General features: G+C 48.4%; 1 protein-coding gene across 1 annotated transcript in view; it reads right to left on the reverse strand.

Moving 5' to 3' along the window:
* Positions 1 to 12,500, reverse strand: part of adgrl3.1 (adhesion G protein-coupled receptor L3.1) — an 85,882-nt gene that overhangs the window by 65,460 nt on the left and 7,922 nt on the right. The window contains 1 exon segment of the mRNA XM_057035597.1: positions 10,022 to 10,131. The gene's annotated coding sequence lies outside the window, so the exon portion shown is untranslated.

The following is a 12,500-nucleotide window of genomic DNA, read 5'->3' on the forward strand; positions in this document are numbered from 1 at the left end:
CCAGAGACTAACGACCAGAGCGAGTGAGGACCAAACACATGTAGACCAGAGACTAACGACCAGAGAGAGTGAGGACCAAACACATGTAGACCAGAGACTAACGACCAGAGAGAGTGAGGACCAAACACATGTAGACCAGAGACTAACGACCAGAGAGAGTGAGGACCAAACACATGAAGACCAGAGACTAACGACCAGAGAGAGTGAGGACCAAACACATGTAGACCAGAGACTAACGACCAGAGAGAGTGAGGACCAAACACATGTAGACCAGAGACTAACGACCAGAGAGAGTGAGGACCAAACATATGTAGACCAGAGACTAACGACCAGAGAGAGAGTGAGGACCAAACACATGAAGACCAGAGGACTAACGACCAGAGAGAGTGAGGACCAAACACATGTAGACCAGAGACTAACGACCAGAGAGAGTGAGGACCAAACACATGTAGACCAGAGACTAACGACCAGAGAGAGTGAGGACCAAACACATGTAGACCAGAGACTAACGACCAGAGAGAGTGAGGACCAAACACATGTAGACCAGAGACTAACGACCAGAGAGAGAGTGAGGACCAAACCATGTAGACCAGAGACTAACGACCAGAGAGAGTGAGGACCAAACACATGTAGACCAGAGACTAACGACCAGAGAGAGCGAGGACCAAACACATGAAGACCAGAGACTAATGACCAGAGAGAGCGAGGACCAAACACATGTGGACCAGAGACTAACGACCAGAGAGAGTGAGGACCAAACACATGTGGACCAGAGACTAACGACCAGAGAGAGCGAGGACCAAACACATGAAGACCAGAGACTAATGACCAGAGAGAGTGAGGACCAAACACATGTAGACCAGAGACTAACGACCAGAGAGAGTGAGGACCAAACACATGTGGACCAGAGAATAACGACCAGAGAGAGCGAGGACCAAACACATGAAGACCAGAGACTAACCAGAGAGAGTGAGGACCAAACACATGTAGACCAGAGACTAACGACCAGAGAGAGCGAGGACCAAACACATGTGGACCAGAGACTAACGACCAGAGAGAGCGAGGACCAAACACATGAGACCAGAGACTAATGACCAGAGAGAGCGAGGACCAAACACATGTGGACCAGAGACTAACGACCAGAGAGAGCGAGGACCAAACACATGTGGACCAGAGACTAACGACCAGAGAGAGCGAGGACCAAACACATGTGGACCAGAGACTAACGACCAGAGAGAGCGAGGACCAAACACATGTGGACCAGAGACTAACGACCAGAGAGAGTGAGGACCAAACACATGTGGACCAGAGACTAACGACCAGAGAGAGCGAGGACCAAACACATGAGGACCAGAGACTAACGACCAGAGAGAGCGAGGACCAAACACATGTGGACCAGAGACTAACGACCAGAGAGAGCGAGGACCAAACACATGTAGACCAGAGACTAACGACCAGAGAGAGCGAGGACCAAACACATGAAGACCAGAGACTAACGACCAGAGAGAGTGAGGACCAAACACATGAAGACCAGAGACTAACGACCAGAGAGAGTGAGGACCAAACACATGTAGACCAGAGACTACGACCAGAGAGAGTGAGGACCAAACACATGTAGACCAGAGACTAACGACCAGAGAGAGCGAGACCAAACACATGTAGACCAGAGACTAACGACCAGAGAGAGCGAGGACCAAACACATGTAGACCAGAGACTAACGACCAGAGAGAGTGAGGACCAAACACATGTAGACCAGAGACTAACGACCAGAGAGAGTGAGGACCAAACCATGTAGACCAGAGACTAACGACCAGAGAGCGCGAGGACCAAACACATGTAGACCAGAGACTAACGACCAGAGAGAGCGAGGACCAAACACATGTAGACCGAGACTAACGACCAGAGAGAGTGAGGACCAAACCATGTAGACCAGAGACTAACGACCAGAGAGAGCGAGGACCAAACACATGTAGACCAGAGACTAACGACCAGAGAGAGTGAGGACCAAACACATGTAGACCAGAGACTAACGACCAGAGAGAGTGAGGACCAAACACATGAAGACCGAGACTAACGACCAGAGAGAGTGAGGACCAAACACATGTAGACCAGAGACTAACCAGAGAGAGCGAGTTACCGTGGACATAGAACAGACATCATTAATTTACAGAAGCCAGACAGTCCTGCTGTGTACTGTATTGGCAGAGATGCCGAAAGCTTTGATAAAAACGACATCTTAGGGTGGGGCCGAGGCCACCACCTGTGTCCTGGCACAGGTAAAGGCCTGCAGAGGAAGAATGAAAAACTGGAACAGAATTTCAAGTAAAGATAATTGGGTCCTGCTAGCATCCCAGCAGGCAAGAGAATATTTGATTTTTATGTTGCATACATTTTTTAGTTCATTGTCATAACATAGTTTGTCTAAAATGTGTATCAAGTCCATTGGATCGTAATTGCTTTAATATCTTTCTTGACCACATCTCAACAGTCTGCAGAGGCTCTTCTGCTCCATAGTTAGCCCCGCTTTAACAACTCAACCAGCTAGCCCATTGTGATTGATTGGCTCCTAATTTGCTTGAACATGAGTGATCTGACCAGCTGTCTCCAGCCAGACACAGGAGGCATCTCCAGGCCTCTGGCTGGACGCCACCAGCTACACCATTCCACTGTTCCATAATTCAAAAGCTATTCCATCACCCCATATGCTCCTCACCAGCATAGCCAACTGCATATAAACCCTCTTATTTCTCACCGTCACACTCTGCCACATGTGTGTGAGAGCCTTGAGCATTTCAGGATGAAGCTAAAATCAAATTCCACAAGTTATGCTCACGTTTCAGCAGAGCTACACACCACAAATGCTCTGAAAGTTACCTAAATACTGCTCATTCTGTTTTTCATGATCATAACATCGATTTGTGTGGCTAATCATTATTATGCAGGTTAAAGTTTGGCCAACCTGAACTGACTAACTGTGCCAATAATAATGGCATTAGATGTTAAAAGGTCAACTTGTCCTACATTACACTTGTGAAAACTAACTTGGGACACTTCACCAGCATAAACATCAACTAATAATTGGGATCATACCAAAGCAAATATCCTTGGAAGCCTAACCCTGAGAGCTGTGATGTCACGCAGAATCCTGATCCAGCACGATGCTAAAAACCCAGGCCGGGCACCTGCTCTTTCCAGTCTGGCACATCGGAACTCTAAATGATCCCGATGTCCAAATCAGTCTTTCAGAAGCAGCTCCTGGAGACTATTTGGATTGGAACAATTTGCATTTCTTCCAAACAATCATCCTGACTCACAACTGTACTTCTGGTATTTTCTCAATGCGTTATGAGCGGATTGGTCTAACACACACACACCTCTGTACACACACACACACCTCTGTACACACACACACACACACCTTTGTACTTCTGTCTCTGGAGACTTGCACAGACATAATGTATTACCCTGCTCCTAATCTCAACCAGCCCTACATTAACCCAACCTAAACCTAAATCACCATCTTGAGCCCCAAACAGAGCTTTGTATCCCTCAGTTACAGTTTCATATTCCTTCTGTAGTTGCTCATCGTGATGATGGAATTCATGTTCTTGGTTTTGTTACGGTTGGGTTTTTACAGGACCCAAGAGCAGGCAAGAACGCAGGGCTGAAAAGTCCAAAAACTAGTCTTTATTTAACCAAACTCAAACTAGCAGTCCTCCTGGACTCGTCTGGTCTTCCAGGGCGCACCGCGAGCTCCAGCACAGACCCAACGTGGAGTCGGGTTCTGTGCGTTCCCCAGTCCAGCAGGACGGCGAGGAGACCTCAAACGAGCAGGAAAGACACCCAAACTGTCCCACGCTGGTAGCCAGGCGCTCCGTCCTGAAACAGGTGGCCTGATGGAGGTCGCTGACAGGTGCGTCTGCCTGCAGCGCCAGCTGTTGCCAATCTACTCCCCCCCCTGCAGGAAACACCAGACACAACCCGGAACCCTGGACCCAACAGGTTTCAGGTAATATCTAAAATATATTTGTAAATCCTGAGGTTTTTTTCTTGGAACCTTTGTGGTTCAGACCCATGTTTTCCTCTTTTAACCACATTGAAACTCCGTTGGTCTTGAAATGAAAATACATCTTTGTGCGTTTGCTGAAAGGCTGAACGTTATTTCTACAGCCTTGGACTGCTGTCAAATAAATGAAAGGCTTCCAAATTAATTGTTTCCATTGGCTGTAATCAGGTATTTGATAATAAAAGGTATGGAAATCTTATATTAGAGAGGACCTCAACTATATGGACCTAACTGACTCTTTAAGTGACTATCTTGTCTAGCTTAGATAAGCAAGTGCACGTGGAAATGTGTGCTAAATGTTTGGTGCTAACAGGGTAACAGCCGAGGGCCCTAACGAGGGAAGAGGAATTTTACAGAACTGCCCATGATACGGTCAGTTATGTCAGCGGGACATGAAGTGATTCCACGGGCCCTCGTTCCTCCCGTTGTTATCTGTCTTCTCTTTCATACCACATCCCCGTCACTTCCACTTCCTCTCTGTCGCTGCGCTCTGAACCCAGTCCTGTCACGACAGATCGCTCAACGCTTTGCCTAAAAGCCACCGCCAGAGAAAGACGAGGTTTGTGCACCAGCGGTTGCATGAGACGGGGGGGCGGGGGGGGGGGGGCTACAGGACGCTTTGGTCTGTCCAGTGTGAGAGAAAAGCAGCCCCAACGATGCAACGTTAAAGACAAGACAGACAAATGGACAGGAGATAACACGCATGCATCTGATAAGCAGGGAAATGCAACATTTCCAGAACTGACCTAATTCTGTGTTTTTGTTATATAATTTCTTTGGGGATGGGGGGGGGCATTGTTGCTCTGTCTGTAGGGGACGGAGAAGCGGAGGATCCAGCATCCTCCCCATGACCCCCAAAGGGACAAAGCAGCCAAGTTAAAGACAGTTAGCATTTTTTCCTCGTTATGGCAGCAACCCTCCATTTCTTCTCATCCGATGGCGCCATTATCTCTCCTCATCCGTTACAGCAAATGTTCTTCCCAAGCTCTGTATCCGAGGCTGCCTTTTCTCCTCACCCTCATTCACGCTATCATTCCTCGGATGCTTTGTAAAAAAGATTAAACACGTTTGGCACACTCCGCTGTGAACATTACATTCCGAATAACCTTGCATCAAAAATCAAGGCTACACATTTCACTTAAGACTGCGAGGAATGTTTTGATGCTCTTCCTATGTGAACTGTTCACGATCAGCATATGAAGCTTCGTTGTTCTGGAAGAAATAGGAATTTGTGCTGAAGACATTTGCTTCATGCATTACAGAGCAGATATGAACCGTGTCTCTCTGAGCTTTGAAATATTTATTTCTGAAGGCCTTTCTGGGGCGCTTACATAATGCACAGCCATCAACAGTGGAATATAAATACAACAGAAGCCACTTGACGATGGGTTGTCTAACGACTGGGAAAATGCTTCGGAAATGCAGAGTTAGCAAGCAAGGAATATTCATTTACAGGTTGTAAATGGGAAAAAACAAACACGCACAATCCTGCATAAATCAGTCTGATGTTGTGCAAATCGTCACAACTTAAATTGAGAAGAAAAAGAAGATAAGCGGGCTCTCAGCAGATAGCTGTTCTGAGAATGAAAGACTGAAGCGGAGGCGTGAAATGAAGCCTTGGTGCAGCGGAGGATTGACCCAGCCGCTCATGGGTCCAGTCTCTGGACAACACAACGGATGAGCGCTACCCCTTGTGCTCCCCTCAGGGGTAGGGTTAGGGTTAGGGTTAGCCTAGGTTAACCCTAACCCTAACCCTAACCCTGGTATCAAGTGTTTTATAGCCTTCAATATGAATAATTATCGATATTTTTATGACCTACTTAAAATAAGGACCAGTAGAAAAGGACTGGTTAAAACATCTATAGAAAACACTGAATCACACCGAACCCTGAAACATAAGATCTTAACACGAGGTTCGGGTTTTGTTGCGTTAGGAGTGAGCGCCACTAAGGTGGTTACAAGGGTTTATCGCCAGTCTTGATGGGGACGATGGTATTGCATCATTTACAGAGCGCACGGGTCTGACCACGGTGCAGAATATGAGATAACAAAACGGCGCCACCTGTTTAATGACAGGCTATTAGTGTGTCACTGCAGCTGATCAGTGATCAGTCTATAAGGTGACGGGTGACCAGAGAGTGACCGCTTTGTTCGTGCACCCACCCTTCCTTCACAACTTCTGGTTCCTTCTGACTATGAAAGGAAAACGTTGAAGGAATTCTTGCATGGCCAGTGTGCTTGGTGCCGTTGGTCTGTTTCCTTTTGCTGGTTCTCTCTCTCGGGGCTGTGGTGGATTCACAATGGTACCCTAACCCTCTAACCCTAACCCTCTAACCCTAACCCTCTAACCCTCTACCCCCTAACCCTCTAACCCCCTACCCTAACCCTCTAACCCTAACCGTCTAACCCTAACCCTCTAACCCTAACCGTCTAACCCTAACCCTCACCCTCTAACCCCCTAACCCCCTAACCCCCTAACCCTAACCCTCTAACCCCCTAACCCTCTAACCCTAACCCTCTAACCCCCTAACCCTAACCCTCTAACCCTAACCCTCTAACCCTAACCCTCTAACCCTAACCCTCTAACCCCCTAACCCTAACCCTCTAACCCTAACCCTAACCGTAACCCTAACCTTCTAACCCCTAACCCTCACCCTCTAACCCCTAACCCTAACCCTCTAACCCTAACCCTCTAACCCTCTAACCCCTAACCCTCTAACCCCCTAACCCTAACCCTCTAACCCTAACCGTCTAACCCTAACCCTCTAACCCTAACCGTAACCCTAACCCTAACCCTCTAACCCTAACCCTCTAACCCTAACCGGAACCCTAACCCTAACCCTCTAACCCTAACCCTCACCCTCTAACCCCCTAACCCTAACCCTCTAACCCTAACCCTCTAACCCTAACCCCGAACCTAACCCTCTAACCCTAACCCTCGAAACCCGAACCCTAACCGCTAACCCTAACCCCCGAACCCTAAAAAACCCTAACCCCCTACGAACCTAACCCTAACCCGCTAACCCTAACCCTAACCCTCTAACCCTAACCCTCTAACCCTAACCCCCTAACCCTAACCCTCTAACCCTAACCCTCTAACCCCCTAACCCTAACCCTCTAACCCTAACCCTAACCCTCTAACCCTAACTCTAACCCTCTAACCCGAACCCTAACCCTCTAACCCTAACTCTAACCCTCTAACCCTAACCCTAACCCTCTAACCCTAACTCTAACCCTCTAACCCTAACCTTCTAACCCTCTAACCCTAACCCTAACCCTGTAACCCTAACCCTAACCCTAACCCTAACCCTCTAACCCTCTAACCCAACGAAGAGCAAAACAGCCGTCACTCGTTTGATATCACACAGGCTCTTCAGACAAATAAGGTTTATTCTTCCAGGAATACTCCGGCCCTAAATAGCTGCTTTCTTCCAAGTTGTTGACAAAGAGTATCTCTGTAGGCCATTCCCTGTGGTCAGGTGTGTGTGTGTGTGTGCGTGTGTGTGTGCAGGTGTGTGGGGGGTTTGTTCCACTGTCCTCAGGTGCATTTGTGTTTGGCAGCTCTGTGCATGGTCACGTGCACTTGTGTGCATGTGCTCCCCTGCTGCCTCAAACTCAACCCGGTCACCAGAAAACAGTGTGAAACCAACATATGGAACATCAAACAACATGATAATATTGTTATTATATTATAATATATATGATAATATCAACTGTAAACGTGGGGAAAAGCTGTTGAGCCCTCAACCAGGAAGGAAAAGTAACGGGGGGCGTGGCCAGGAAACATTCACGGAACATTAGAGTATAGCTTCATTAGCAAAACTGGTCCTGTCATGACAGATTTTAGGGCGTTAGGATATTTACAGTATCCTAATTAGGAAACGAGGAATCAAGGTCAAGTTGGCTGACTTCAACATTTTGGTTCTTCAACTCCAATCAAATCTAAGAGCTTCCAAGATTTCCCAGTTTTCTATGCTTGCGTGTGTGTGTGTGTGTGTGTGTGTGTGTGTGTGTGTGCGTGTGTGTGTGTGCACTCTTGCAGCTTGTTTGCACACAAGAAAAGATGGCTGAATATAATTTTGCAGGCCCATCTGCTGATCCTGGAGAAATGACTTGACACAGACACAAACAGTAGAAAATAAGAATGTAATGATACGTACACACCCACGCACACACACACGCGCACGCGCGCACACACACACACACACCCTCCTTTAAAGAGTCCAGCCAGACGATGATGGCTGGCATGGCTATTGTTTTCGGACAAAGGCCTCTCTGCTCAACACAAGACGTCAGGTCTGTGATCATTGGTGGTGTACAGGGAAATGGAGGGTGTGTGTGTGTGTGTGTGTGTGTGGTGTGTGTGTGTCTGAGCGTGTGAATCAGGAAACAACTGTTTCATACAGAAAAGAAAATCTGAAGAATGGTGCCATTGTTGCTTGTCTTCACTCAGTGTCTCTGGGGGACAAAAGTGCAGCCTTGAATCAGGCTCCTCAGTGAGCTCCAGAGTCGGAGAGTTGAGGAAGGAAGGAAAGGAAGGAAGGAGGTGTAGACACACTCGCACCGCTAAGGCCGTGCCATTATTTGAACTGAAACAATTAGTCATAAACTATGAACAGGAACTGAACAGAAGTTGGTCTGAAACCCCCTCACCTGAGGACGGTTTAATACTGACTCCACATTGGTGTTCGAGCACTTTGTATCTAATCAACTCTGCTGACCTGAAACATCTTGGGTAATTAAATGAACGGAGCTTTATTAACTTAGCAACAACTCATTAAAAGGATCTCAGATCAAATGGGTTCATATACATTATAGTTCAGCAGAGGCCACAGTTCCCAGCTGTGTGGCCCTAACCCTAGCTGTCTACACATGACCTCCGCGACCTTCAGCTCCACTCTTTCACACAGGAGTTCTGATTAAAAATGAGCACGTTAATTTGTTAAACAGCCAGTCGGCTTGTAACGATTTGGTGAATGAGCTGTAGCGAGTTGCTTCATACAGACGGAGATTTACCTGCGTGGAGTCTGGGGCTGATTCTGTTATTTATGCCAGGGGCCACAAACGGTCCTACCCTCCCGACCCATGTTTACCTGCAGTGGGCCCCAGGTGAAGCCCTCTGACCTCCAGAGAGAATGCCAGGCCATACTGGGGCCACACGTGGCTTCACACTGGGGCCACACGTGGCTTCACACTGGGGCCACACGTGGCTTCACACTGGGGCCACACGTGGCTTCACACTGGGGCACACTTGGCTTCACACTGGGGCCACACTTGGCTTCACTCTGGGGCCACACTTGGCTTCACACTGGGGCCACACTTGGCTTCATACTGGGGCCACACGTGGCTTCACACTGGGGCCACACTGGCTTCACACTGGGGCCACACTTGGCTTCACACTGGGGCCACACTTGGCTTCACACTGGGGCCACACGTGGCTTCACACTGGGGCCACACTTGGCTTCACACTGGGGCCACACTTGGCTTCACACTGGGGCCACACTTGGCTTCACTCTGGGGCCACACTTGGCTACACACTGGGGCCACACTTGGCTTCACTCTGGGGCCACACTTGGCTTCACACTGGGGCCACACTTGGCTTCACTCTGGGGCCACACGTGGCTTCACACTGGGGCCACACTTGGCTTCACACTGGGGCCACACTTGGCTTCACTCTGGGGCCACACTTGGCTTCATACTGGGGCCACACTTGGCTTCACTCTGGGGCCACACTGGCTTCACACTGGGGCCACACTTGGCTTCACACTGGGGCCACACGTGGCTTCACACTGGGGCCACACTTGGCTACACACTGGGGCCACACTTGGCACCCTGGGGCCACACTTGGCACCCTGGGGCCAGCTCCACTTGCATCATATTAGCATCTATTATTATCAATATCCCTTCCTATATTTCATTGATTATATTGCGTAACAGGACGCAGGAATCCTCACCTGATTTACTGTGTTCCGCTTTGTCCAAATGAATTGCAACCCAGGAAATCACATCTCAGTGGCACCTGCGTGTCCTCGTCCTCCTGAAGAGACAGTGTGTCCTCGTCCTCCTGAAGAGACAGCGTGTCCTCGTCCTCCTGAAGAGACAGGAGAGCGAGGGGGGGGCGGTTATTCAAGCTTAGCCGACCTATGGGGGGACAGCCATGATATCGTGAGTGTGGGGTGCAACTTGAATAATGGCCCCGCTCAGATTATATATATAAATATATATATATATATATATGTATCACTCAGATACACTCAGAGGGAAGCCACAGACAGTTCACAAGCTATTTTCACTCATGACTGCCTGCACACATCCGTGTGTATCCGCTCTACCTCATAAAGACCTCATAAAATCAGAATGAGGCAAGATTGGCAAACATGGTTTGGAGGTATCAAACTAGGTCAGGTTCTCACTGCAGCTCCTCCTTTGGTGGCCACACAGATCATTAAAACTTTACTAGTTTAAATGAGGGACTGAATTCTGTCTACAGCTGCACCCACACTGATGACTGACGGATATCTGAGACCCGTCTACAGGTAAGTCCCGCCCATTCCTTCTTTAACTGTAGACATCAGGAGACGGGCATTTAACACCACATCTGTCATGAAACAGCCCCAAAAGCCATTTTAATCTGCACCAGGTCAGTGAGAACACCAGCAACCCTAACCCTAACCCTAACCCTAACCCTGACCCTGACCACTAACCCTAACCCAACCCTAACCCTAACCCTAACCCTGACCCTGACCCTAACCCAACCCTAACCCTGACCCTGACCCTGACCACTAACCCTAACCCAACCTAACCCCTAACCCTGACCCTGACCCTGACCACTAACCCTAACCCTAACCCTAACCCTAACCTAACCCTGACCACTAACCCTAACCCTAACCCTAACCCTAACCTAACCCTGACCCTAACCTAACCCTGACCCTGACCCTAACCACTAACCCTAACCCTAACCACTAACCCTAACCACTAACCCTGACCCTAACCACTACCCTAACCACTAACCCTAACCCTAACCACTAACCCTAACCACTAACCCTAACCCTAACCCTAACCACTAACCCTAACCACTAACCCTAACCCTAACCACTAACCCTAACCACTAACCCTAACCCTAACCACTAACCCTGACCCTGACCACTAACCCTAACCCTGACCCTGACCACTAACCCTAACCACTAACCCTGACCACTAACCCTAACCCTGACCCTGACCACTAACCCTAACCACTAACCCTAACCACTAACCTAACCCTGACCCTAACCTAACCCTGACCACTAACCCTAACCACTAACCTACCCTGACCCTAACCACTAACCTACCCTGACCCTAACCTAACCCTGACCACTAACCCTAACCCCTAACCCTAACCTAACCCTGACCCTGACCCTAACCACTAACCCTGACCCTAACCCTAACCTAACCCTGACCACTAACCCTAACCACTAACCCTAACCACTAACCCTAACCCTAACCCTGACCCTGACCACTAACCCTAACCACTAACCCTAACCACTAACCCTAACCCACTATCGAGGATGCGTCCAGAACAGAAGCTGTTTGAGTCCAATGCGAAACAATCGTCTTTTTCCAGCATCATGGGATTAAGAGCAAAGGAGCTAGAGGTTCGATTTAGCCAAACAATGGAGAAAAGCAGGAAGGGGGGGGGCTCAACGGCTCCTTGGGGGGGAGATGAAAATGATAAATGCCAACCATTTTCTAAACAATAAAAAGTGCTTATTATGATGAAACCGATATCGTGGTTTGTCGTAGTGTTGCTGTGCAATAATGATGACATCACACTATAGCTTTGCTAGCATTTCGTGGATTACTCTTAATTACCCTAACCCTAACCCTAACTCTTATGACCCTAACCCTAACCCTAACTCTTAATGACCCTAACCCTAACCCTAACTCTTAATTACCCTAACCCTAACCCTAACTCTTAATGACCCTAACCCTAACCCTAACTCTAATGACCCTAACCCTAACTCTTAATTACCCTAACCCTAACCCTAACCCTAACCCTAACTCTTAATGACCCTAACCCTAACCCTAACTCCTAATGACCCTAACCCTAACCCTAACTCTTAATGACCCTAACCCTAACCCTAACCCTAACTCTAATGACCCTAACCCTACCCTAACTCTTAATGACCCTAACCCTAACCCTAACTCTTAATGACCCTAACCCTAACCTAACTCTTAATGACCCTAACCCTAACCCTAACTCTTAATTACCCTTTCTGAAGCTCCAGCTGCCCTCATTCAGTGCTAAACGTGTGTTTCTGAATGCCTGAAGCTTTAGAAGATGTAGAACCTCCAGTGTGAGCCCTTATTCTGAGGGTCTCCTCTCCAAGAGCCAAGAGGCTGAAGCCTGACTGGAGGCTCTGGTTGGACATGTGGTCCTGAGAAGGAGAGCGGGAA

The sequence above is a fragment of the Takifugu flavidus genome, chromosome 6 (assembly GCF_003711565.1).
Source record: "Takifugu flavidus isolate HTHZ2018 chromosome 6, ASM371156v2, whole genome shotgun sequence".
NCBI classification, from domain to species: Eukaryota; Metazoa; Chordata; class Actinopteri; order Tetraodontiformes; family Tetraodontidae; genus Takifugu; species Takifugu flavidus.